The sequence below is a fragment of the Oncorhynchus gorbuscha genome, unplaced genomic scaffold (genome assembly GCF_021184085.1).
Source record: "Oncorhynchus gorbuscha isolate QuinsamMale2020 ecotype Even-year unplaced genomic scaffold, OgorEven_v1.0 Un_scaffold_831, whole genome shotgun sequence".
Lineage (NCBI taxonomy): Eukaryota > Metazoa > Chordata > Actinopteri > Salmoniformes > Salmonidae > Oncorhynchus > Oncorhynchus gorbuscha.
In genome coordinates, this window is record NW_025745830.1 from 226,721 (window position 1) to 250,712 (window position 23,992).

At 45.2% G+C, this 23,992-nt stretch overlaps 1 long non-coding RNA gene across 3 annotated transcripts; it reads left to right on the forward strand.

Annotated features, from left to right (window-relative positions):
• Positions 1–524: 524 nt before the first annotated feature.
• On the forward strand, positions 525–23,992 carry LOC124020481. Of its 3 annotated transcripts, none has more exons than XR_006836080.1 (3): positions 525–535; positions 1,307–1,388; positions 23,647–23,992. It is a non-coding gene; the product is annotated as an uncharacterized LOC124020481 (long non-coding RNA). The 3 variants fall into 3 exon arrangements; XR_006836081.1 differs by lacking the exon at positions 525–535 and adding an exon at positions 546–561; XR_006836082.1 differs by lacking the exon at positions 525–535 and adding an exon at positions 556–585.

Genomic DNA, 23,992 nt, shown 5'->3' on the forward strand with positions numbered 1-23,992 from the left:
CAACACTTGAAATCATGGAGTCTCAGTGACCATCAACTCACATCCTCTACAACCACAACACTGGAAATCATGGAGTCTAGTGACCATCAACTCACATCCTCTACAACCACAACACTGGAAATCATGGAGTCTAGTGACCATCAACTCACATCCTCTACAACCACAACACTGGAAATCATGGAGTCTAGTGACCATCAACTCACATCCTCTACAACCACAACACCGGAAGTCATGTGATTTACACACAGGCGAAATGTAGCAATATGCTAAAGCCCCGTGTTAATGACTTAATTCTCTTTAAATGTCCCCATTCCAAACACCGTGTTAATGACTTAATTCTCTTTAAATGTCCCCATTCCAAACACCGTGTTAATGACTTAATTCTCTTTAAATGTCCCCATTCCAAACACCGTGTTAATGTTGTGTGGTTCCAGGTGTTGTTGGGGTTGTTGACGGGGACAGAGAAGCAGTTTGTTTCCCGTGGTAACAGCGCAGCTCAGAACCCTACAACATCCTCCGCTGGAACCCAGATCAGGTGACAACATCCAGCACCCAGATCAGGTGACTGGCCAGCACCCAGATCAGGTGACTACACACACCAGCACCCAGCACCCAGATCAGGTGACTATACACACCAGCACCCAGATCAGGTGACTACACACACCAGCACCCAGATCAGGTGACTACACACCAGCACCCAGATCAGGTGACTACACACACCAGCACCCAGATCAGGTGACTACACACACCAGCACCCAGATCAGGTGACTACACACACCAGCACCCAGATCAGGTGACTACACACACACCAGCACCCAGATCAGGTGACTACACACACCAGCACCCAGATCAGGTGACTACACACACCAGCACCCAGATCAGGTGACAACACACACACCAGCACCCAGATCAGGTGACTACACACACCAGCACCCAGATCAGGTGACTACACACACCAGCACCCAGATCAGGTGACAACACACACACCAGCACCCAGATCAGGTGACTACACACACCAGCACCCAGATCAGGTGACTACACACACCAGCACCCAGATCAGGTGACTACACACACCAGCACCCAGATCAGATGACTACACACACCAGGACACATATTCATTAATAAAAAGTGAATACTGGTCCTATTAGATTACATGGACAGGGGGGACCTGATCCTAGACCAGCACTTTTACCTTGAGATGCCTTATGAGTAGGCTACAGGTCCTTTCGTATTACAGCCCAGTACCCTGTCTATAGGCTACATGTCCAGAACTATTTTAACCCAGTACCCTGTCTCTGTTCTCCAGGTTTGGGCTGTTACCTCTGAGCATGACCAACTCCCGTAAAACCAAGTCCTCCACACAGGGAACTGACATCACACGCCCACTGGTGAGTCACATGGACAGACGAGCGGGGGGGTGTTGGGGGAGGACGGACGGACCGGTGGGGGTGTTGGGGGAGGACGGACGGACCAGTGGGGGGTGTTGGGGGAGGACGGACGGACCAGGGGGTGTTGGGGGGGTGACCAGTGGGGGGGGGGGACGGCGGACGGACCAGTGGGGGGTGTTGGGGGAGGACGGACGGACCGGTGGGGGGTGTTGGGGGAGGACGGACGGACCGGTAGGGGGGGGGGGCTGTTTGGGGAGGGGTAGGACGGACGGACTGGCGGGGGAGGGGAGGACGGGGTCTGAGGTTGAACATATAACTGAGGTTTTCATATAAGCCTGCCTGTATGAATGTCAACCTCACCTCAAGTTTTAGTCTGTTTTTAACCTTGGCCATGTCTGTTGATTTCCTACAATGTGTATCATGATGTTTTATGTCTGCTTTTCCAGCTGTTTTGAGGGCAACAGACCCAGGACAGCAGCAACAGGTCATTGTGTGTGTGGGAGGTATCTTTAGTGTGTGGGTGGTATCTTTAGTGTGTGGGTGGTATCTTTAGTGTGTGTGGGTGGTATCTTTAGTGTGTGTGTGTGGGTGGTATCTTTAGTGTGTGTGTGGGTGGTATCTTTAGTGTGTGTGTGTGTGGGTGGTATCTTTAGTGTGTGTGTGTGTGGGTGGTATCTTTAGTGTGTGTGTGTGTGGGTGGTATCTTTAGTGTGTGTGTGTGTGGGTGGTATCTTTAGTGTGTGTGTGTGTGGGTGGTATCTTAGTGTGTGTGTGTGGGTGGTATCTTAGTGTGTGTGTGTGGGTGGTATCTTTAGTGTGTGTGTGGTATCTTTAGTGTGTGTGTGTGGGTGGTATCTTTAGTGTGTGTAGTGTCTTTAGTTATCTATCTTTAATGTGTTATATTCTATGTGCCATGAAGTGTTTTTGCAGTGGGGAGGTTTGCAGTGGGGAGGTTTGCAGTGGGGAGGTTTGCAGTTTGCTAAGCCAACTTCTATTTTTCCTGCGTTTGGTTTTTAACGTGGCTTCGGTTTGGTTTGATGTTGCCTCAGATCGCTAACTAACGAGAACATGTGATCAGTGTCCTCAATGCCATCCTATTCCCTGTAAAGAACACTGTTTTTGAGCCCTGTGGGTTTTGCTGACGGCTAACCTGGTTTCACGCTGTCTGCCGGGATCTGCAGGCAATTTGATATTCGATTCATGAATCGGCAATGTTCCTATTTTTTATCTAAGAGGATTTTTCAATTCTCCTCAACTGATTTTTGTAGTGACGTGGATTTGACCTCCACCCTGCCTCACACTATTCCAAACTGTATCTGTGACCAGACAAACTGCGAGTGTTCCAAACCATATCTGTGACCAGACAAACAGCGAGTGTTCCAAACCGTATCTGTGACCAGACAAACAGCGAGTGTTCCAAACCGTATCTGTGACCAGACAAACAGCGAGTGTTCCAAACCGTATCTGACCAGACAAACAGCGAGTGTTCCATTTTTTATCTGTGACCAGACAAACAGCGAGTGTTCCAAACCCTATCTGTGACCAGACAAACAGCGAGTGTTCCAAACCGTATCTGTGACCAGACAAACAGCGAGTGTTCCAAACCGTATCTGTGACCAGACAAACAGCGAGTGTTCCAAACCGTATCTGTGATCAGACAAACAGCGAGTGTTCCAAACCGTATCTGTGACCAGACAAACAGCGAGTGTTCCAAACCGTATCTGTGACCAGACAAACAGCGAGTGTTCCAAACCGTATCTGTGACCAGACAAACAGTGAGTGTTCCAAACAGCGAGTGTTCCAAACAGCGAGTGTTCCAAACCGTATCTGTGACCAGACAAACAGCGAGTGTTCCAAACAGCGAGTGTTCCAAACAGCGAGTGTTCCAAACCGTATCTGTGACCAGACAAACAGCGAGTGTTCCAAACAGCGAGTGTTCCAAACAGCGAGTGTTCCAAACAGCGAGTGTTCCAAACAGCGAGTGTTCCAAACAGCGAGTGTTCCAAACAGTATCTGTGACCAGACAAACAGCGAGTGTTTTCACATCAATTTTCCATGGGGGTGCATCTCAATACTCTGACGTGGCTTCCTCTCATTGTCTCCTCGCCTTCATCTGCACTGATCTGAACGAACAAAACAAAGGAAGCCGACCCGCTTCCTTGCTTATTAGGGAGGAGACAAGGACATGAGGCCAGGGTCGAGTTCATGTCACGCACACTATGGAAAACATTAGTTCAGGTAGTCTCTCTCTCTTTCTCTCAGTCCAGGTAGTCTCTCTCTCTTTCTCTCAGTCCAGGTAGTCTCCCAGTTCAGGTAGTCATTCCCTATTTCTCTCAGTTCAGGTAGTCTTTCTCTATTTCTCTCAGTCCAGGTAGTCTCTCTCTCTTTCTCTCAGTCCAGGTAGTCTCTCAGTTCAGGTAGTCTCTCTATTTCTCTCAGTCCAGGTAGTCTCTCTCTCTTTCTCTCAGTCCAGGTAGTCTCTCCCTATTTCTCTCAGTTCAGGTGGTCTTTCTCTATTTCTCTCAGTCCAGGTAGTCTCTCAGTTCAGGTAGTCTCTCTATTTCTCTCAGTCCAGGTAGTCTCTCTCTCTTTCTCTCAGTCCAGGTAGTCTCTCCCTATTTCTCTCAGTTCAGGTGGTCTTTCTCTATTTCTCTCAGTCCAGGTAGTCTCTCAGTTCAGGTAGTCTCTCTATTTCTCTCAGTTCAGGTAGTCTCTCAGTTCAGGTAGTCTCTCAGTTCAGGTAGTCTCTCTCTATTTCTCCCAGTTCAGGTAGTCTCTCTCTATTTCTCTCAGTTCAGGTAGTCTCTCAGTTCAGGTAGTCTCTATTTCTCCCAGTTCAGGTAGTCTCTCAGTTCAGGTAGTCTCTCTATTTCTCTCAGTTCAGGTAGTCTCTCAGTTCAGGTAGTCTCTATTTCTCCCAGTTCAGGTAGTCTCTCTATTTCTCCCAGTTCAGGTAGTCTCTCTATTTCTCTCAGTTCAGGTAGTCTCTCAGTTCAGGTAGTCTCTATTTCTCCCAGTTCAGGTAGTCTCTCAGTCCAGGTAGTCTCTCTCTATTTCTCTCAGTCCAGGTAGTCTCTCTCTATTTCTCCCAGTTCAGGTAGTCTCTCTCTATTTCTCTCAGTTCAGGTAGTCTCTCAGTCCAGGTAGTCTCTCTCTATTTCTCTCAGTCCAGGTAGTCTCTCTCTATTTCTCCCAGTTCAGGTAGTCTCTCTCTATTTCTCCCAGTTCAGGTAGTCTCTATTTCTCCCAGTTCAGGTAGTCTCTCCCTATTTCTCCCAGTTCAGGTAGTCTCTATTTCTCTCAGTTCAGGTAGTCTCTCAGTTCGGGTAGTCTCTCAGTTCAGGTAGTCTCTCTCTATTTCTCCCAGTTCAGGTAGTCTCTCTTTATTTCTCTCAGTTCAGGTAGTCTCTCAGTTCAGGTAGTCTCTATTTCTCTCAGTTCAGGTAGTCTCTCAGTTCGGGTAGTCTCTCAGTTCAGGTAGTCTCTCTCTATTTCTCCCAGTTCAGGTAGTCTCTCTTTATTTCTCTCAGTTCAGGTAGTCTCTCAGTTCAGGTAGTCTCTATTTCTCCCAGTTCAGGTAGTCTCTCCCTATTTCTCTCAGTTCAGGTAGTCTCTATTTCTCCCAGTTCAGGTAGTCTCTCTTTATTTCTCTCAGTTCAGGTAGTCTCTCAGTTCAGGTAGTCTCTATTTCTCCCAGTCCAGGTAGTCTCTCCCTATTTCTCTCAGTTCAGGTAGTCTCTCTATTTCTCTCAGTTCAGGTAGTCTCTCAGTTCAGGTAGTCTCTATTTCTCCCAGTTCAGGTAGTCTCTCTATTTCTCCCAGTTCAGGTAGTCTCTCTATTTCTCTCAGTTCAGGTAGTCTCTCAGTTCAGGTAGTCTCTATTTCTCCCAGTTCAGGTAGTCTCTCAGTCCAGGTAGTCTCTCTCTATTTCTCTCAGTCCAGGTAGTCTCTCTCTATTTCTCCCAGTTCAGGTAGTCTCTCTCTATTTCTCTCAGTTCAGGTAGTCTCTCTCTATTTCTCCCAGTTCAGGTAGTCTCTCTCTATTTCTCCCAGTTCAGGTAGTCTCTCCCTATTTCTCCCAGTTCAGGTAGTCTCTCAGTTCAGGTAGTCTCTCTTTATTTCTCCCAGTTCAGGTAGTCTCTCAGTTCAGGTAGTCTCTCAGTTCAGGTAGTCTCTATTTCTCCCAGTTCAGGTAGTCTCTCTCTATTTCTCTCAGTTCAGGTAGTCTCTCTCTATTTCTCCCAGTTCAGGTAGTCTCTCTTTATTTCTCTCAGTTCAGGTAGTCTCTCAGTTCAGGTAGTCTCTCAGTTCAGGTAGTCTCTATTTCTCCCAGTTCAGGTAGTCTCTCCCTATTTCTCTCAGTTCAGGTAGTCTCTATTTCTCCCAGTTCAGGTAGTCTCTCCCTATTTCTCTCAGTTCAGGTAGTCTCTATTTCTCCCAGTTCAGGTAGTCTCTCCCTATTTCTCCCAGTTCAGGTAGTCTCTCAGTTCAGGTAGTCTCTCTATTTCTCCCAGTTCAGGTAGTCTCTCTCTATTTCTCTCAGTTCAGGTAGTCTCTATTTCTCCCAGTTCAGGTAGTCTCTCCCTATTTCTCTCAGTTCAGGTAGTCTCTATTTCTCCCAGTTCAGGTAGTCTCTCCCTATTTCTCCCAGTTCAGGTAGTCTCTCAGTTCAGGTAGTCTCTATTTCTCCCAGTTCAGGTAGTCTCTCCCTATTTCTCTCAGTTCAGGTACTCTCTATCTATTTCTCCCAGTTCAGGTAGTCTTTCTCTATTTCTCCCAGTTCAGGTAGTCTCTCTCTATTTCTCCCAGTTCAGGTAGTCTCTCCCTATTTCTCCCAGTTCAGGTAGTCTCTCAGTTCAGGTAGTCTCTATTTCTCCCAGTTCAGGTAGTCTCTCCCTATTTCTCTCAGTTCAGGTAGTCTCTATCTATTTCTCCCAGTTCAGGTAGTCTTTCTCTATTTCTCCCAGTTCAGGTAGTCTCTCTCTATTTCTCCCAGTTCAGGTAGTCTCTCCCTATTTCTCTCAGTCCAGGTAGTCTCTCTCTATTTCTCCCAGTTCAGGTAGTCTCTCTCTATTTCTCCCAGTTCAGGTAGTCTCTCTCTATTTCTCTCAGTCCAGGTAGTCTCTCTCTATTTCTCTCAGTTCAGGTAGTCTCTATTTCTCCCAGTTCAGGTAGTCTCTCCCTATTTCTCTCAGTTCAGGTAGTCTCTCTATTTCTCTCAGTTCAGGTAGTCTCTCTCTATTTCTCTCAGTTCAGGTAGTCTCTCAGTTCAGGTAGTCTCTATTTCTCCCAGTCCAGGTAGTCTCTCCCTATTTCTCTCAGTTCAGGTAGTCTCTATTTCTCCCAGTTCAGGTAGTCTCTCCCTATTTCTCTCAGTTCAGGTAGTCTCTATTTCTCCCAGTTCAGGTAGTCTCTCTTTATTTCTCTCAGTTCAGGTAGTCTCTCAGTTCAGGTAGTCTCTCAGTTCAGGTAGTCTCTATTTCTCCCAGTTCAGGTAGTCTCTCCCTATTTCTCTCAGTTCAGGTAGTCTCTCTATTTCTCTCAGTTCAGGTAGTCTCTCAGTTCAGGTAGTCTCTATTTCTCCCAGTTCAGGTAGTCTCTCTATTTCTCCCAGTTCAGGTAGTCTCTCTATTTCTCTCAGTTCAGGTAGTCTCTCAGTTCAGGTAGTCTCTATTTCTCCCAGTTCAGGTAGTCTCTCAGTTCAGGTAGTCTCTCTCTATTTCTCCCAGTTCAGGTAGTCTCTCTCTATTTCTCTCAGTTCAGGTAGTCTCTCTCTATTTCTCCCAGTTCAGGTAGTCTCTCCCTATTTCTCCCAGTCCAGGTAGTCTCTCCCTATTTCTCCCAGTTCAGGTAGTCTCTATTTCTCTCAGTTCAGGTAGTCTCTCAGTTCGGGTAGTCTCTCAGTTCAGGTAGTCTCTCTCTATTTCTCCCAGTTCAGGTAGTCTCTCTCTATTTCTCTCAGTCCAGGTAGTCTCTCTCTATTTCTCTCAGTTCAGGTAGTCTCTCTTTATTTCTCTCAGTTCAGGTAGTCTCTCTCTATTTCTCTCAGTTCAGGTAGTCTCTCTCTATTTCTCTCAGTTCAGGTAGTCTCTCTTTATTTCTCCCAGTTCAGGTAGTCTCTCTTTATTTCTCCCAGTTCAGGTAGTCTCTCTTTATTTCTCTCAGTTCAGGTAGTCTCTCAGTTCAGGTAGTCTCTCAGTTCAGGTAGTCTCTATTTCTCCCAGTTCAGGTAGTCTCTCCCTATTTCTCTCAGTTCAGGTAGTCTCTCTCTATTTCTCCCAGTTCAGGTAGTCTCTCCCTATTTCTCTCAGTTCAGGTAGTCTCTATTTCTCCCAGTTCAGGTAGTCTCTCCCTATTTCTCCCAGTTCAGGTAGTCTCTCAGTTCAGGTAGTCTCTATTTCTCCCAGTTCAGGTAGTCTCTCCCTATTTCTCCCAGTTCAGGTAGTCTCTCAGTTCAGGTAGTCTCTATTTCTCCCAGTTCAGGTAGTCTCTATTTCTCTCAGTTCAGGTAGTCTCTCTCTATTTCTCCCAGTTCAGGTAGTCTCTCTCTATTTCTCTCAGTCCAGGTAGTCTCTCTCTATTTCTCCCAGTTCAGGTAGTCTCTCTCTATTTCTCCCAGTTCAGGTAGTCTCTCTCTATTTCTCTCAGTTCAGGTAGTCTCTATTTCTCCCAGTTCAGGTAGTCTCTCTCTATTTCTCCCAGTTCAGGTAGTCTCTCTCTATTTCTCCCAGTTCAGGTAGTCTCCCAGTTCAGGTAGTCTCTCTCTATTTCTCTCAGTTCAGGTAGTCTCTCTCTATTTCTCCCAGTTCAGGTAGTCTCTCTCTATTTCTCTCAGTTCAGGTAGTCTCTATTTCTCCCAGTTCAGGTAGTCTCTCTCTATTTCTCTCAGTTCAGGTAGTCTCTATTTCTCCCAGTTCAGGTAGTCTCTATTTCTCTCAGTTCAGGTAGTCTCTATTTCTCCCAGTTCAGGTAGTCTATCTCTATTTCTCCCAGTCCAGGTAGTCTCTCTCTCTTTCTCTCAGTTCAGGTAGTCTCTATTTCTCCCAGTTCAGGTAGTCTCTATTTCTCTCAGTTCAGGTAGTCTCTATTTCTCCCAGTTCAGGTAGTCTATCTCTATTTCTCCCAGTTCAGGTAGTCTCTCTCTATTTCTCCCAGTTCAGGTAGTCTCCCAGTTCAGGTAGTCTCTCTCTATTTCTCCCAGTTCAGGTAGTCTCCCAGTTCAGGTAGTCTCTATTTCTCCCAGTTCAGGTGGTCTCTCTTTATTTCTCTCAGTTCAGGTAGTCTCTCTCTATTTCTCTCAGTTCAAGTAGTCTCTCCCTATTTCTCTCAGTTCAGGTAGTCTCTCAGTTCAAGTAGTCTCTCTATTTCTCCCAGTTCAGGTAGTCTCTCTTTATTTCTCCCAGTTCAGGTAGTCTCTCTCTATTTCTCTCAGTTCAGGTAGTCTCTCAGTTCAGGTAGTCTCTCAGTTCAGGTAGTCTCTCTCTATTTCTCCCAGTTCAGGTAGTCTCTCTTTATTTCTCCCAGTTCAGGTAGTCTCTATTTCTCCCAGTTCAGGTAGTCTCTCTTTATTTCTCCCAGTTCAGGTAGTCTCTATTTCTCTCAGTCCAGGTAGTCTCTCTCTATTTCTCCCAGTTCAGGTAGTCTCTCTTTATTTCTCCCAGTTCAGGTAGTCTCTATTTCTCTCAGTCCAGGTAGTCTCTCTCTATTTCTCTCAGTTCAGGTAGTCTCTCAGTTCAGGTAGTCTCTCTCTATTTCTCCCAGTTCAGGTAGTCTCTCTCTATTTCTCCCAGTTCAGGTAGTCTCTCAGTCCAGGTAGTCTCTCTCTATTTCTCCCAGTTCAGGTAGTCTCTCCCTATTTCTCCCAGTTCAGGTAGTCTCTCTCTATTTCTCCCAGTTCAGGTAGTCTCTCAGTTCAGGTAGTCTCTCTCTATTTCTCCCAGTTCAGGTAGTCTCTATTTCTCCCAGTTCAGGTAGTCTCTATTTCTCCCAGTTCAGGTAGTCTCTATTTCTCCCAGTTCAGGTAGTCTCTCTCTATTTCTCCCAGTTCAGGTAGTCTCTATTTCTCCCAGTTCAGGTAGTCTCTCTCTATTTCTCTCAGTTCAGGTAGTCTCTATTTCTCCCAGTTCAGGTAGTCTCTCTCTATTTCTCCCAGTCCAGGTAGTCTCTCTCTATTTCTCCCAGTTCAGGTAGTCTCTATTTCTCCCAGTTCAGGTGGTCTCTCAGTTCAGGTAGTCTCTATTTCTCCCAGTTCAGGTGGTCTCTCAGTTCAGGTAGTCTCTATTTCTCCCAGTTCAGGTAGTCTCTCTCTATTTCTTCCAGTTCAGGTAGTCTCTCTCTATTTCTCTCAGTTCAGGTAGTCTCTCTCTATTTCTCCCAGTTCAGGTAGTCTCTATTTCTCCCAGTTCAGGTAGTCTCTCTCTATTTCTCTCAGTTCAGGTAGTCTCTATTTCTCCCAGTTCAGGTAGTCTCTCTCTATTTCTTCCAGTTCAGGTAGTCTCTCTCTATTTCTCTCAGTTCAGGTAGTCTCTCTCTATTTCTCCCAGTTCAGGTAGTCTCTATTTCTCCCAGTTCAGGTAGTCTCTCTCTATTTCTCTCAGTTCAGGTAGTCTCTATTTCTCCCAGTTCAGGTAGTCTCTCTCTATTTCTCCCAGTTCAGGTAGTCTCTCTCTATTTCTCCCAGTTCAGGTAGTCTCTATTTCTCCCAGTTCAGGTAGTCTCTCTCTATTTCTCTCAGTTCAGGTAGTCTCTATTTCTCCCAGTTCAGGTAGTCTCTCTCTATTTCTCTCAGTCCAGGTAGTCTCTCTCTATTTCTCTCAGTTCAGGTAGTCTCTCTCTATTTCTCTCAGTCCAGGTAGTCTCTCTCTATTTCTCCCAGTCCAGGTAGTCTCTCTCTATTTCTCCCAGTTCAGGTAGTCTCTATTTCTCCCAGTTCAGGTAGTCTCTCTCTATTTCTCCCAGTTCAGGTAGTCTCTCTCTATTTCTCTCAGTCCAGGTAGTCTCTCAGTCCAGGTAGTCTCTCTCTATTTCTCTCAGTTCAGGTAGTCTCTCTATTTCTCTCAGTTCAGGTAGTCTCTCTATTTCTCTCAGTTCAGGTAGTCTCTCTATTTCTCTCAGTTCAGGTAGTCTCTCTCTATTTCTCCCAGTTCAGGTAGTCTCTATTTCTCCCAGTTCAGGTAGTCTCTCTCTATTTCTCCCAGTTCAGGTAGTCTCTCTCTATTTCTCCCAGTTCAGGTAGTCTCTCTCTATTTCTCCCAGTTCAGGTAGTCTCTCTCTATTTCTCTCAGTCCAGGTAGTCTCTATTTCTCCCAGTTCAGGTAGTCTCTCTCTATTTCTCCCAGTTCAGGTAGTCTCTCTCTATTTCTCCCAGTTCAGGTAGTCTCTCTCTATTTCTCCCAGTTCAGGTAGTCTCTCTCTATTTCTCCCAGTTCAGGTAGTCTCTCTCTATTTCTCCCAGTCCAGGTAGTCTCTCTCTATTTCTCCCAGTTCAGGTAGTCTCTCTCTATTTCTCCCAGTTCAGGTAGTCTCTCTCTATTTCTCCCAGTTCAGGTAGTCTCTCTCTATTTCTCCCAGTCCAGGTAGTCTCTCTCTATTTCTCTCAGTTCAGGTAGTCTCTATTTCTCTCAGTTCAGGTAGTCTCTCTCTCTTTCTCTCAGTTCAGGTAGTCTCTCAGTTCAGGTAGTCTCTCTCTATTTCTCCCAGTTCAGGTAGTCTCTCAGTCCAGGTAGTCTCTCTCTATTTCTCCCAGTTCAGGTAGTCTCTCCCTATTTCTCCCAGTTCAGGTAGTCTCTCTCTATTTCTCCCAGTTCAGGTAGTCTCTCAGTTCAGGTAGTCTCTCTCTATTTCTCCCAGTTCAGGTAGTCTCTATTTCTCCCAGTTCAGGTAGTCTCTATTTCTCCCAGTTCAGGTAGTCTCTCTCTATTTCTCCCAGTTCAGGTAGTCTCTATTTCTCCCAGTTCAGGTAGTCTCTCTCTATTTCTCCCAGTTCAGGTAGTCTCTATTTCTCCCAGTTCAGGTAGTCTCTCTCTATTTCTCCCAGTCCAGGTAGTCTCTCTCTATTTCTCCCAGTTCAGGTAGTCTCTATTTCTCCCAGTTCAGGTGGTCTCTCAGTTCAGGTAGTCTCTATTTCTCCCAGTTCAGGTGGTCTCTCAGTTCAGGTAGTCTCTATTTCTCCCAGTTCAGGTAGTCTCTCTCTATTTCTCCCAGTTCAGGTAGTCTCTATTTCTCCCAGTTCAGGTAGTCTCTCTCTATTTCTCTCAGTTCAGGTAGTCTCTATTTCTCCCAGTTCAGGTAGTCTCTCTCTATTTCTCCCAGTTCAGGTAGTCTCTATTTCTCCCAGTTCAGGTAGTCTCTATTTCTCCCAGTTCAGGTAGTCTCTCTCTATTTCTCTCAGTTCAGGTAGTCTCTCTCTATTTCTCTCAGTTCAGGTAGTCTCTCTCTATTTCTCCCAGTTCAGGTAGTCTCTCTCTATTTCTCCCAGTTCAGGTAGTCTCTCCCTATTTCTCCCAGTTCAGGTAGTCTCTCTCTATTTCTCTCAGTCCAGGTAGTCTCTATTTCTCCCAGTTCAGGTAGTCTCTCTCTATTTCTCCCAGTTCAGGTAGTCTCTCTCTATTTCTCTCAGTTCAGGTAGTCTCTATTTCTCTCAGTCCAGGTAGTCTCTCTCTATTTCTCCCAGTTCAGGTAGTCTCTCTCTATTTCTCCCAGTCCAGGTAGTCTCTCTCTATTTCTCTCAGTTCAGGTAGTCTCTATTTCTCTCAGTTCAGGTAGTCTCTCTCTATTTCTCCCAGTTCAGGTAGTCTCTCTCTATTTCTCTCAGTCCAGGTAGTATCTCAGTCCAGGTAGTCTCTCTCTATTTCTCTCAGTTCAGGTAGTCTCTCTATTTCTCTCAGTTCAGGTAGTCTCTCTCTCTATTTCTCCCAGTTCAGGTAGTCTCTATTTCTCCCAGTTCAGGTAGTCTCTATTTCTCCCAGTTCAGGTAGTCTCTCTCTATTTCTCCCAGTTCAGGTAGTCTCTCTCTATTTCTCTCAGTTCAGGTAGTCTCTATTTCTCCCAGTTCAGGTAGTCTCTCTCTATTTCTCCCAGTTCAGGTAGTCTCTATTTCTCCCAGTTCAGGTAGTCTCTATTTCTCCCAGTTCAGGTAGTCTCTCTCTATTTCTCCCAGTCCAGGTAGTCTCTCTCTATTTCTCTCAGTTCAGGTAGTCTCTATTTCTCCCAGTTCAGGTAGTCTCTCTCTATTTCTCTCAGTTCAGGTAGTCTCTATTTCTCCCAGTTCAGGTAGTCTCTCTCTATTTCTCCCAGTCCAGGTAGTCTCTCTCTATTTCTCCCAGTTCAGGTAGTCTCTCTCTATTTCTCTCAGTCCAGGTAGTCTCTATTTCTCCCAGTTCAGGTAGTCTCTCTCTATTTCTCCCAGTTCAGGTAGTCTCTCTCTATTTCTCTCAGTCCAGGTAGTCTCTATTTCTCCCAGTTCAGGTAGTCTCTCTCTATTTCTCTCAGTTCAGGTAGTCTCTATTTCTCTCAGTCCAGGTAGTCTCTCTCTATTTCTCCCAGTTCAGGTAGTCTCTCTCTATTTCTCCCAGTCCAGGTAGTCTCTCTCTATTTCTCTCAGTTCAGGTAGTCTCTCTCTATTTCTCTCAGTCCAGGTAGTCTCTCTCTATTTCTCTCAGTTCAGGTAGTCTCTCAGTTCAGGTAGTCTCTCTCTATTTCTCCCAGTTCAGGTAGTCTCTCTCTATTTCTCCCAGTTCAGGTAGTCTCTCTTTATTTCTCCCAGTTCAGGTAGTCTCTCAGTTCAGGTAGTCTCTCCCTATTTCTCCCAGTTCAGGTAGTCTCTCTCTATTTCTCTCAGTTCAGGTAGTCTCTATTTCTCTCAGTCCAGGTAGTCTCTCTCTATTTCTCCCAGTTCAGGTAGTCTCTCTCTATTTCTCCCAGTCCAGGTAGTCTCTCTCTATTTCTCCCAGTCCAGGTAGTCTCTCTCTATTTCTCTCAGTTCAGGTAGTCTCTCTCTATTTCTCCCAGTCCAGGTAGTCTCTCTCTATTTCTCTCAGTCCAGGTAGTCTCTCTCTATTTCTCTCAGTCCAGGTAGTCTCTCTCTATTTCTCTCAGTTCAGGTAGTCTCTCTCTATTTCTCTCAGTCCAGGTAGTCTCTCTCTATTTCTCTCAGTTCAGGTAGTCTCTATTTCTCCCAGTTCAGGTAGTCTCTCTCTATTTCTCCCAGTTCAGGTAGTCTCTATTTCTCCCAGTTCAGGTAGTCTCTCTCTATTTCTCTCAGTTCAGGTAGTCTCTATTTCTCCCAGTTCAGGTAGTCTCTCTCTATTTCTCTCAGTCCAGGTAGTCTCTCTCTATTTCTCCCAGTTCAGGTAGTCTCTCTCTATTTCTCTCAGTCCAGGTAGTCTCTCAGTCCAGGTAGTCTCTCTCTATTTCTCTCAGTTCAGGTAGTCTCTCTCTATTTCTCTCAGTCCAGGTAGTCTCTCTCTATTTCTCCCAGTCCAGGTAGTCTCTCTCTATTTCTCCCAGTTCAGGTAGTCTCTATTTCTCCCAGTTCAGGTAGTCTCTCTCTATTTCTCCCAGTTCAGGTAGTCTCTATTTCTCCCAGTTCAGGTAGTCTCTCTCTATTTCTCCCAGTTCAGGTAGTCTCTCTCTATTTCTCTCAGTTCAGGTAGTCTCTATTTCTCTCAGTCCAGGTAGTCTCTCTCTATTTCTCCCAGTTCAGGTAGTCTCTCTCTATTTCTCCCAGTCCAGGTAGTCTCTCTCTATTTCTCTCAGTTCAGGTAGTCTCTCTCTATTTCTCTCAGTTCAGGTAGTCTCTCTCTATTTCTCTCAGTTCAGGTAGTCTCTCTTTATTTCTCCCAGTTCAGGTAGTCTCTCAGTTCAGGTAGTCTCTCTCTATTTCTCCCAGTTCAGGTAGTCTCTCTCTATTTCTCCCAGTCCAGGTAGTCTCTCTCTATTTCTCTCAGTTCAGGTAGTCTCTATTTCTCTCAGTTCAGGTAGTCTCTCTCTATTTCTCCCAGTTCAGGTAGTCTATATTTCTCTCAGTTCAGGTAGTCTCTCTCTATTTCTCCCAGTTCAGGTAGTCTCTCTCTATTTCTCTCAGTTCAGGTAGTCTCTCTCTATTTCTCCCAGTTCAGGTAGTCTCTCTCTATTTCTCTCAGTTCAGGTAGTCTCTATTTCTCTCAGTCCAGGTAGTCTCTCTCTATTTCTCTCAGTTCAGGTAGTCTCTATTTCTCCCAGTTCAGGTAGTCTCTCTCTATTTCTCCCAGTTCAGGTAGTCTCTCAGTTCAGGTAGTCTCTCTTTATTTCTCCCAGTTCAGGTAGTCTCTCAGTTCAGGTAGTCTCTATTTCTCTCAGTCCAGGTAGTCTCTCTCTATTTCTCTCAGTCCAGGTAGTCTCTCTCTATTTCTCTCAGTTCAGGTAGTCTCTCTCTATTTCTCCCAGTTCAGGTAGTCTCTCTCTATTTCTCTCAGTTCAGGTAGTCTCTCAGTTCAGGTAGTCTCTCTTTATTTCTCCCAGTTCAGGTAGTCTCTCAGTTCAGGTAGTCTCTATTTCTCTCAGTCCAGGTAGTCTCTCTCTATTTCTCTCAGTCCAGGTAGTCTCTCTCTATTTCTCCCAGTTCAGGTAGTCTCTCTCTATTTCTCTCAGTTCAGGTAGTCTCTCTCTATTTCTCTCAGTTCAGGTAGTCTCTCTCTATTTCTCCCAGTCCAGGTAGTCTCTATTTCTCCCAGTTCAGGTAGTCTCTCTCTATTTCTCCCAGTCCAGGTAGTCTCTCTCTATTTCTCCCAGTCCAGGTAGTCTCTCTCTATTTCTCCCAGTTCAGGTAGTCTCTCTCTATTTCTCCCAGTCCAGGTAGTCTCTATTTCTCCCAGTTCAGGTAGTCTCTCTCTATTTCTCCCAGTCCAGGTAGTCTCTCTCTATTTCTCCCAGTTCAGGTAGTCTCTCTCTATTTCTCTCAGTTCAGGTAGTCTCTATTTCTCTCAGTTCAGGTAGTCTCTCTCTATTTCTCCCAGTTCAGGTAGTCTCTCTATTTCTCTCAGTCCAGGTAGTCTCTCTTTATTTCTCTCAGTTCAGGTAGTCTCTCTCTATTTCTCCCAGTTCAGGTAGTCTCTCTATTTCTCTCAGTCCAGGTAGTCTCTCTTTATTTCTCTCAGTCCAGGTAGTCTCTCTCTATTTCTCCCAGTCCAGGTAGTCTCTCTCTATTTCTCTCAGTTCGGGTAGTCTCTCTCTATTTCTCCCAGTTCAGGTAGTCTCTCTCTATTTCTCCCAGTTCAGGTAGTCTCTCTCTATTTCTCCCAGTTCAGGTAGTCTCTCAGTTCAGGTAGTCTCTATTTCTCTCAGTTCAGGTAGTCTCTCTATTTCTCCCAGTTCAGGTAGTCTCTCTCTATTTCTCCCAGTCCAGGTAGTCTCTCTCTATTTCTCTCAGTTCAGGTAGTCTCTCTCTATTTCTCCCAGTTCAGGTAGTCTCTCTCTATTTCTCTCAGTCCAGGTAGTCTCTCAGTCCAGGTAGTCTCTCTCTATTTCTCTCAGTTCAGGTAGTCTCTCAGTCCAGGTAGTCTCTCTCTATTTCTCTCAGTCCAGGTAGTCTCTCAGTCCAGGTAGTCTCTCTCTATTTCTCTCAGTCCAGGTAGTCTCTCAGTTCAGGTAGTCTCTCTCTATTTCTCCCAGTTCAGGTAGTCTCTCTCTATTTCTCTCAGTCCAGGTAGTCTCTCAGTCCAGGTAGTCTCTCTCTATTTCTCCCAGTTCAGGTAGTCTCTCAGTCCAGGTAGTCTCTCTCTATTTCTCTCAGTTCAGGTAGTCTCTCTCTATTTCTCTCAGTTCAGGTAGTCTCTCTCTATTTCTCTCAGTCCAGGTAGTCTCTCTCTATTTCTCTCAGTCCAGGTAGTCTCTCAGTTCAGGTAGTCTCTCTCTATTTCTCCCAGTTCAGGTAGTCTCTCTCTATTTCTCTCAGTCCAGGTAGTCTCTCAGTCCAGGTAGTCTCTCTCTATTTCTCCCAGTTCAGGTAGTCTCTCAGTCCAGGTAGTCTCTCTCTATTTCTCTCAGTTCAGGTAGTCTCTATTTCTCCCAGTTCAGGTAGTCTCTCTCTATTTCTCTCAGTTCAGGTAGTCTCTCAGTTCAGGTAGTCTCTCTCTATTTCTCTCAGTTCAGGTAGTCTCTCTATTTCTCCCAGTTCAGGTAGTCTCTCTCTATTTCTCCCAGTTCAGGTAGTCTCTCAGTTCAGGTAGTCTCTCTCTATTTCTCTCAGTTCAGGTAGTCTCTATTTCTCTCAGTTCAGGTAGTCTCTCAGTTCAGGTAGTCTCTCTCTATTTCTCTCAGTTCAGGTAGTCTCTCAGTTCAGGTAGTCTCTATTTCTCTCAGTTCAGGTAGTCTCTATTTCTCTCAGTTCAGGTAGTCTCTATTTCTCCCAGTTCAGGTAGTCTCTCTCTATTTCTCTCAGTTCAGGTAGTCTCTCTCTATTTCTCTCAGTTCAGGTAGTCTCTCTATTTCTCTCAGTCCAGGTAGTCTCTCTCTATTTCTCTCAGTTCAGGTAGTCTCTCTATTTCTCTCAGTTCAGGTAGTCTCTCTCTATTTCTCCCAGTTCAGGTAGTCTCTATTTCTCCCAGTTCAGGTAGTCTCTCTCTATTTCTCTCAGTTCAGGTAGTCTCTATTTCTCCCAGTTCAGGTAGTCTCTCTCTATTTCTCTCAGTCCAGGTAGTCTCTCTCTATTTCTCCCAGTTCAGGTAGTCTCTCTCTATTTCTCTCAGTCCAGGTAGTCTCTCAGTCCAGGTAGTCTCTCTCTATTTCTCTCAGTTCAGGTAGTCTCTCTCTATTTCTCTCAGTCCAGGTAGTCTCTCTCTATTTCTCCCAGTCCAGGTAGTCTCTCTCTATTTCTCCCAGTTCAGGTAGTCTCTATTTCTCCCAGTTCAGGTAGTCTCTCTCTATTTCTCCCAGTTCAGGTAGTCTCTATTTCTCCCAGTTCAGGTAGTCTCTCTCTATTTCTCCCAGTTCAGGTAGTCTCTCTCTATTTCTCCCAGTTCAGGTAGTCTCTCCCTATTTCTCCCAGTTCAGGTAGTCTCTCTCTATTTCTCCCAGTTCAGGTAGTCTCTCTCTATTTCTCTCAGTTCAGGTAGTCTCTATTTCTCTCAGTCCAGGTAGTCTCTCTCTATTTCTCCCAGTTCAGGTAGTCTCTCTCTATTTCTCCCAGTCCAGGTAGTCTCTCTCTATTTCTCTCAGTTCAGGTAGTCTCTATTTCTCTCAGTTCAGGTAGTCTCTCTCTATTTCTCTCAGTTCAGGTAGTCTCTCTTTATTTCTCCCAGTTCAGGTAGTCTCTCAGTTCAGGTAGTCTCTCTCTATTTCTCCCAGTTCAGGTAGTCTCTCTCTATTTCTCCCAGTCCAGGTAGTCTCTCTCTATTTCTCTCAGTTCAGGTAGTCTCTATTTCTCTCAGTTCAGGTAGTCTCTCTCTATTTCTCCCAGTTCAGGTAGTCTCTCTCTATTTCTCCCAGTTCAGGTAGTCTCTCTCTATTTCTCTCAGTTCAGGTAGTCTCTCTCTATTTCTCCCAGTTCAGGTAGTCTCTCTCTATTTCTCCCAGTTCAGGTAGTCTCTCTCTATTTCTCTCAGTTCAGGTAGTCTCTCTCTATTTCTCCCAGTTCAGGTAGTCTCTCTCTATTTCTCTCAGTTCAGGTAGTCTCTATTTCTCTCAGTTCAGGTAGTCTCTCAGTTCAGGTAGTCTCTCAGTTCAGGTAGTCTCTCTCTATTTCTCCCAGTTCAGGTAGTCTCTCTCTATTTCTCCCAGTCCAGGTAGTCTCTCTCTATTTCTCTCAGTTCAGGTAGTCTCTATTTCTCTCAGTTCAGGTAGTCTCTCTCTATTTCTCCCAGTTCAGGTAGTCTCTCTCTATTTCTCCCAGTTCAGGTAGTCTCTCTCTATTTCTCTCAGTTCAGGTAGTCTCTCTCTATTTCTCCCAGTTCAGGTAGTCTCTCTCTATTTCTCCCAGTTCAGGTAGTCTCTCTCTATTTCTCTCAGTTCAGGTAGTCTCTCTCTATTTCTCCCAGTTCAGGTAGTCTCTCTCTATTTCTCTCAGTTCAGGTAGTCTCTATTTCTCTCAGTCCAGGTAGTCTCTCTCTATTTCTCTCAGTTCAGGTAGTCTCTATTTCTCCCAGTTCAGGTAGTCTCTCTCTATTTCTCCCAGTTCAGGTAGTCTCTCAGTTCAGGTAGTCTCTCTTTATTTCTCCCAGTTCAGGTAGTCTCTCAGTTCAGGTAGTCTCTATTTCTCTCAGTCCAGGTAGTCTCTCTCTATTTCTCTCAGTCCAGGTAGTCTCTCTCTATTTCTCTCAGTTCAGGTAGTCTCTCTCTATTTCTCCCAGTTCAGGTAGTCTCTCTCTATTTCTCTCAGTTCAGGTAGTCTCTCAGTTCAGGTAGTCTCTCTTTATTTCTCCCAGTTCAGGTAGTCTCTCAGTTCAGGTAGTCTCTATTTCTCTCAGTCCAGGTAGTCTCTCTCTATTTCTCTCAGTCCAGGTAGTCTCTCTCTATTTCTCCCAGTTCAGGTAGTCTCTCTCTATTTCTCTCAGTTCAGGTAGTCTCTCTCTATTTCTCTCAGTTCAGGTAGTCTCTCTCTATTTCTCCCAGTCCAGGTAGTCTCTATTTCTCCCAGTTCAGGTAGTCTCCCAGTTCAGGTAGTCTCTCTCTATTTCTCCCAGTTCAGGTAGTCTCTCTCTATTTCTCCCAGTTCAGGTAGTCTCTCAGTTCAGGTAGTCTCTATTTCTCTCAGTTCAGGTAGTCTCTCTATTTCTCCCAGTTCAGGTAGTCTCTCTCTATTTCTCCCAGTCCAGGTAGTCTCTCTCTATTTCTCTCAGTTCAGGTAGTCTCTCTCTATTTCTCCCAGTTCAGGTAGTCTCTCTCTATTTCTCTCAGTCCAGGTAGTCTCTCAGTCCAGGTAGTCTCTCTCTATTTCTCTCAGTTCAGGTAGTCTCTCAGTCCAGGTAGTCTCTATTTCTCTCAGTCCAGGTAGTCTCTCAGTCCAGGTAGTCTCTCTCTATTTCTCTCAGTCCAGGTAGTCTCTCAGTTCAGGTAGTCTCTCTCTATTTCTCCCAGTTCAGGTAGTCTCTCTCTATTTCTCTCAGTCCAGGTAGTCTCTCAGTCCAGGTAGTCTCTCTCTATTTCTCCCAGTTCAGGTAGTCTCTCAGTCCAGGTAGTCTCTCTCTATTTCTCTCAGTTCAGGTAGTCTCTCTCTATTTCTCTCAGTTCAGGTAGTCTCTCTCTATTTCTCTCAGTCCAGGTAGTCTCTCTCTATTTCTCTCAGTCCAGGTAGTCTCTCAGTTCAGGTAGTCTCTCTCTATTTCTCCCAGTTCAGGTAGTCTCTCTCTATTTCTCTCAGTCCAGGTAGTCTCTCAGTCCAGGTAGTCTCTCTCTATTTCTCCCAGTTCAGGTAGTCTCTCAGTCCAGGTAGTCTCTCTCTATTTCTCTCAGTTCAGGTAGTCTCTATTTCTCTCAGTCCAGGTAGTCTCTCTCTATTTCTCTCAGTTCAGGTAGTCTCTCAGTTCAGGTAGTCTCTCTCTATTTCTCTCAGTTCAGGTAGTCTCTCTCTATTTCTCCCAGTTCAGGTAGTCTCTCAGTTCAGGTAGTCTCTCTCTATTTCTCTCAGTTCAGGTAGTCTCTATTTCTCTCAGTTCAGGTAGTCTCTCAGTTCAGGTAGTCTCTCTCTATTTCTCTCAGTTCAGGTAGTCTCTCTCTATTTCTCTCAGTCCAGGTAGTCTCTCTATTTCTCTCAGTCCAGGTAGTCTCTCTATTTCTCTCAGTCCAGGTAGTCTCTCTCTATTTCTCCCAGTTCAGGTAGTCTCTCTCTATTTCTCCCAGTTCAGGTAGTCTCTCTCTATTTCTCCCAGTTCAGGTAGTCTCTCTCTATTTCTCTCAGTCCAGGTAGTCTCTCTATTTCTCCCAGTCCAGGTAGTCTCTCTCTATTTCTCCCAGTTCAGGTAGTCTCTCTCTATTTCTCCCAGTTCAGGTAGTCTCTCTATTTCTCCCAGTCCAGGTAGTCTCTCTCTATTTCTCCCAGTTCAGGTAGTCTCTCTCTATTTCTCCCAGTCCAGGTAGTCTCTCTCTATTTCTCCCAGTTCAGGTAGTCTCTCTCTATTTCTCCCAGTCCAGGTAGTCTCTCTCTATTTCTCTCAGTTCAGGTAGTCTCTCTATTTCTCTCAGTCCAGGTAGTCTCTCTCTATTTCTCTCAGTTCAGGTAGTCTCTCTATTTCTCTCAGTTCAGGTAGTCTCTCTCTATTTCTCTCAGTTCAGGTAGTCTCTCTCTATTTCTCCCAGTTCAGGTAGTCTCTCTCTATTTCTCTCAGTCCAGGTAGTCTCTCTATTTCTCCCAGTCCAGGTAGTCTCTCTCTATTTCTCTCAGTTCAGGTAGTCTCTCTATTTCTCTCAGTCCAGGTAGTCTCTCTCTATTTCTCTCAGTTCAGGTAGTCTCTCTATTTCTCCCAGTTCAGGTAGTCTCTCAGTTCAGGTAGTCTCTATTTCTCCCAGTTCAGGTAGTCTCTCTCTATTTCTCTCAGTTCAGGTAGTCTCTCTATTTCTCTCAGTTCAGGTAGTCTCTCTCTATTTCTCTCAGTTCAGGTAGTCTCTCAGTCCAGGTAGTCTCTCTCTATTTCTCCCAGTTCAGGTAGTCTCTCAGTCCAGGTAGTCTCTCTCTATTTCTCCCAGTTCAGGTAGTCTCTCTCTATTTCTCCCAGTCCAGGTAGTCTCTCTCTATTTCTCTCAGTTCAGGTAGTCTCTCTCTATTTCTCCCAGTTCAGGTAGTCTCTCTCTATTTCTCTCAGTCCAGGTAGTCTCTCAGTCCAGGTAGTCTCTCTCTATTTCTCTCAGTTCAGGTAGTCTCTCAGTCCAGGTAGTCTCTCTCTATTTCTCTCAGTCCAGGTAGTCTCTCAGTCCAGGTAGTCTCTCTCTATTTCTCTCAGTCCAGGTAGTCTCTCAGTTCAGGTAGTCTCTCTCTATTTCTCCCAGTTCAGGTAGTCTCTCTCTATTTCTCTCAGTCCAGGTAGTCTCTCAGTCCAGGTAGTCTCTCTCTATTTCTCCCAGTTCAGGTAGTCTCTCAGTCCAGGTAGTCTCTCTCTATTTCTCTCAGTTCAGGTAGTCTCTCTCTATTTCTCTCAGTTCAGGTAGTCTCTCTCTATTTCTCTCAGTCCAGGTAGTCTCTCTCTATTTCTCTCAGTCCAGGTAGTCTCTCAGTTCAGGTAGTCTCTCTCTATTTCTCCCAGTTCAGGTAGTCTCTATTTTCTCTCAGTCCAGGTAGTCTCTCAGTCCAGGTAGTCTCTCTCTATTTCTCCCAGTTCAGGTAGTCTCTCAGTCCAGGTAGTCTCTCTCTATTTCTCTCAGTTCAGGTAGTCTCTATTTCTCTCAGTCCAGGTAGTCTCTCTCTATTTCTCTCAGTTCAGGTAGTCTCTCAGTTCAGGTAGTCTCTCTCTATTTCTCTCAGTTCAGGTAGTCTCTCTCTATTTCTCTCAGTTCAGGTAGTCTCTATTTCTCTCAGTTCAGGTAGTCTCTCAGTTCAGGTAGTCTCTCTCTATTTCTCTCAGTTCAGGTAGTCTCTCTCTATTTCTCTCAGTCCAGGTAGTCTCTCTATTTCTCTCAGTCCAGGTAGTCTCTCTCTATTTCTCCCAGTTCAGGTAGTCTCTCTCTATTTCTCCCAGTTCAGGTAGTCTCTCTCTATTTCTCTCAGTCCAGGTAGTCTCTCTATTTCTCCCAGTCCAGGTAGTCTCTCTCTATTTCTCCCAGTTCAGGTAGTCTCTCTCTATTTCTCCCAGTTCAGGTAGTCTCTCTCTATTTCTCTCAGTCCAGGTAGTCTCTCTATTTCTCTCAGTTCAGGTAGTCTCTCAGTTCAGGTAGTCTCTATTTCTCTCAGTCCAGGTAGTCTCTCTCTATTTCTCTCAGTTCAGGTAGTCTCTCTCTATTTCTCTCAGTTCAGGTAGTCTCTCAGTTCAGGTAGTCTCTCTCTATTTCTCTCAGTTCAGGTAGTCTCTCAGTCCAGGTAGTCTCTCTCTATTTCTCTCAGTTCAGGTAGTCTCTCAGTCCAGGTAGTCTCTCTCTATTTCTCTCAGTTCAGGTAGTCTCTCAGTCCAGGTAGTCTCTCTCTATTTCTCCCAGTTCAGGTAGTCTCTCAGTCCAGGTAGTCTCTCTCTATTTCTCCCAGTTCAGGTAGTCTCTCTCTATTTCTCCCAGTTCAGGTAGTCTCTCAGTTCAGGTAGTCTCTCTCTATTTCTCCCAGTTCAGGTAGTCTCTCAGTTCAGGTAGTCTCTCTCTATTTCTCCCAGTTCAGGTAGTCTCTCTCTATTTCTCTCAGTTCAGGTAGTCTCTCTCTATTTCTCCCAGTTCAGGTAGTCTCTCTCTATTTCTCTCAGTCCAGGTAGTCTCTCTCTATTTCTCCCAGTTCAGGTAGTCTCTCTCTATTTCTCTCAGTTCAGGTAGTCTCTCTCTATTTCTCCCAGTTCAGGTAGTCTCTCTCTATTTCTCTCAGTCCAGGTAGTCTCTCTCTATTTCTCCCAGTTCAGGTAGTCTCTCTCTATTTCTCTCAGTTCAGGTAGTCTCTCTCTATTTCTCCCAGTTCAGGTAGTCTCTCTCTATTTCTCCCAGTTCAGGTAGTCTCTCTTTATTTCTCCCAGTTCAGGTAGTCTCTCAGTTCAGGTAGTCTCTCTCTATTTCTCTCAGTTCAGGTAGTCTCTCTATTTCTCTCAGTCCAGGTAGTCTCTCTCTATTTCTCCCAGTTCAGGTAGTCTCTCTCTATTTCTCTCAGTTCAGGTAGTCTCTATTTTTCTCAGTCCAGGTAGTCTCTCTCTATTTCTCTCAGTTCAGGTAGTCTCTCTCTATTTCTCTCAGTCCAGGTAGTCTCTCTCTATTTCTCTCAGTTCAGGTAGTCTCTATTTCTCCCAGTTCAGGTAGTCTCTCTCTATTTCTCCCAGTCCAGGTAGTCTCTATTTCTCCCAGTTCAGGTAGTCTCTCTCTATTTCTCTCAGTCCAGGTAGTCTCTCTCTATTTCTCCCAGTTCAGGTAGTCTCCCAGTTCAGGTAGTCTCTCTCTATTTCTCCCAGTTCAGGTAGTCTCCCAGTCCAGGTAGTCTCTCTCTATTTCTCCCAGTCCAGGTAGTCTCTCTCTATTTCTCCCAGTCCAGGTAGTCTCTCTCTATTTCAGTTTCAACCCGTTATCTTCTGTATAGTGCCTAATGAACATCAACAAGTTCTGACTGTTAAGTCATTCACCCCATATCTGTTGTTTGAAATCCTCTCCTCCATTTCTCTCTCCCCTCCTATAGGCCTCACCCACCTGTAAACCCGCCCATGACGACACCTTCCGCCCTGGCAACCTGTTCAGACAGCTAGCCAATCAGGAGGAGGAGCCCGTGGCGCCACCGTCGCTATTCAAGCTGGGCTGGCTCTCTGGCATGTAGTGCACTACTTTTCTCTCTATTCCCACTATGTAGTGCACTACTTTTGACAAGGACCTATGGGAACTATTCCCACTATATAGGGAATAGGGTGCCATTTAACACTGAACCCAAATAAGGAGTGTGACTGTTTGTATTCTTTAAACACCTTGTACTGTACAGAGACTGTTAGAAGATATGAATCAATATTACAGTTTGAACAGATTATTCATGA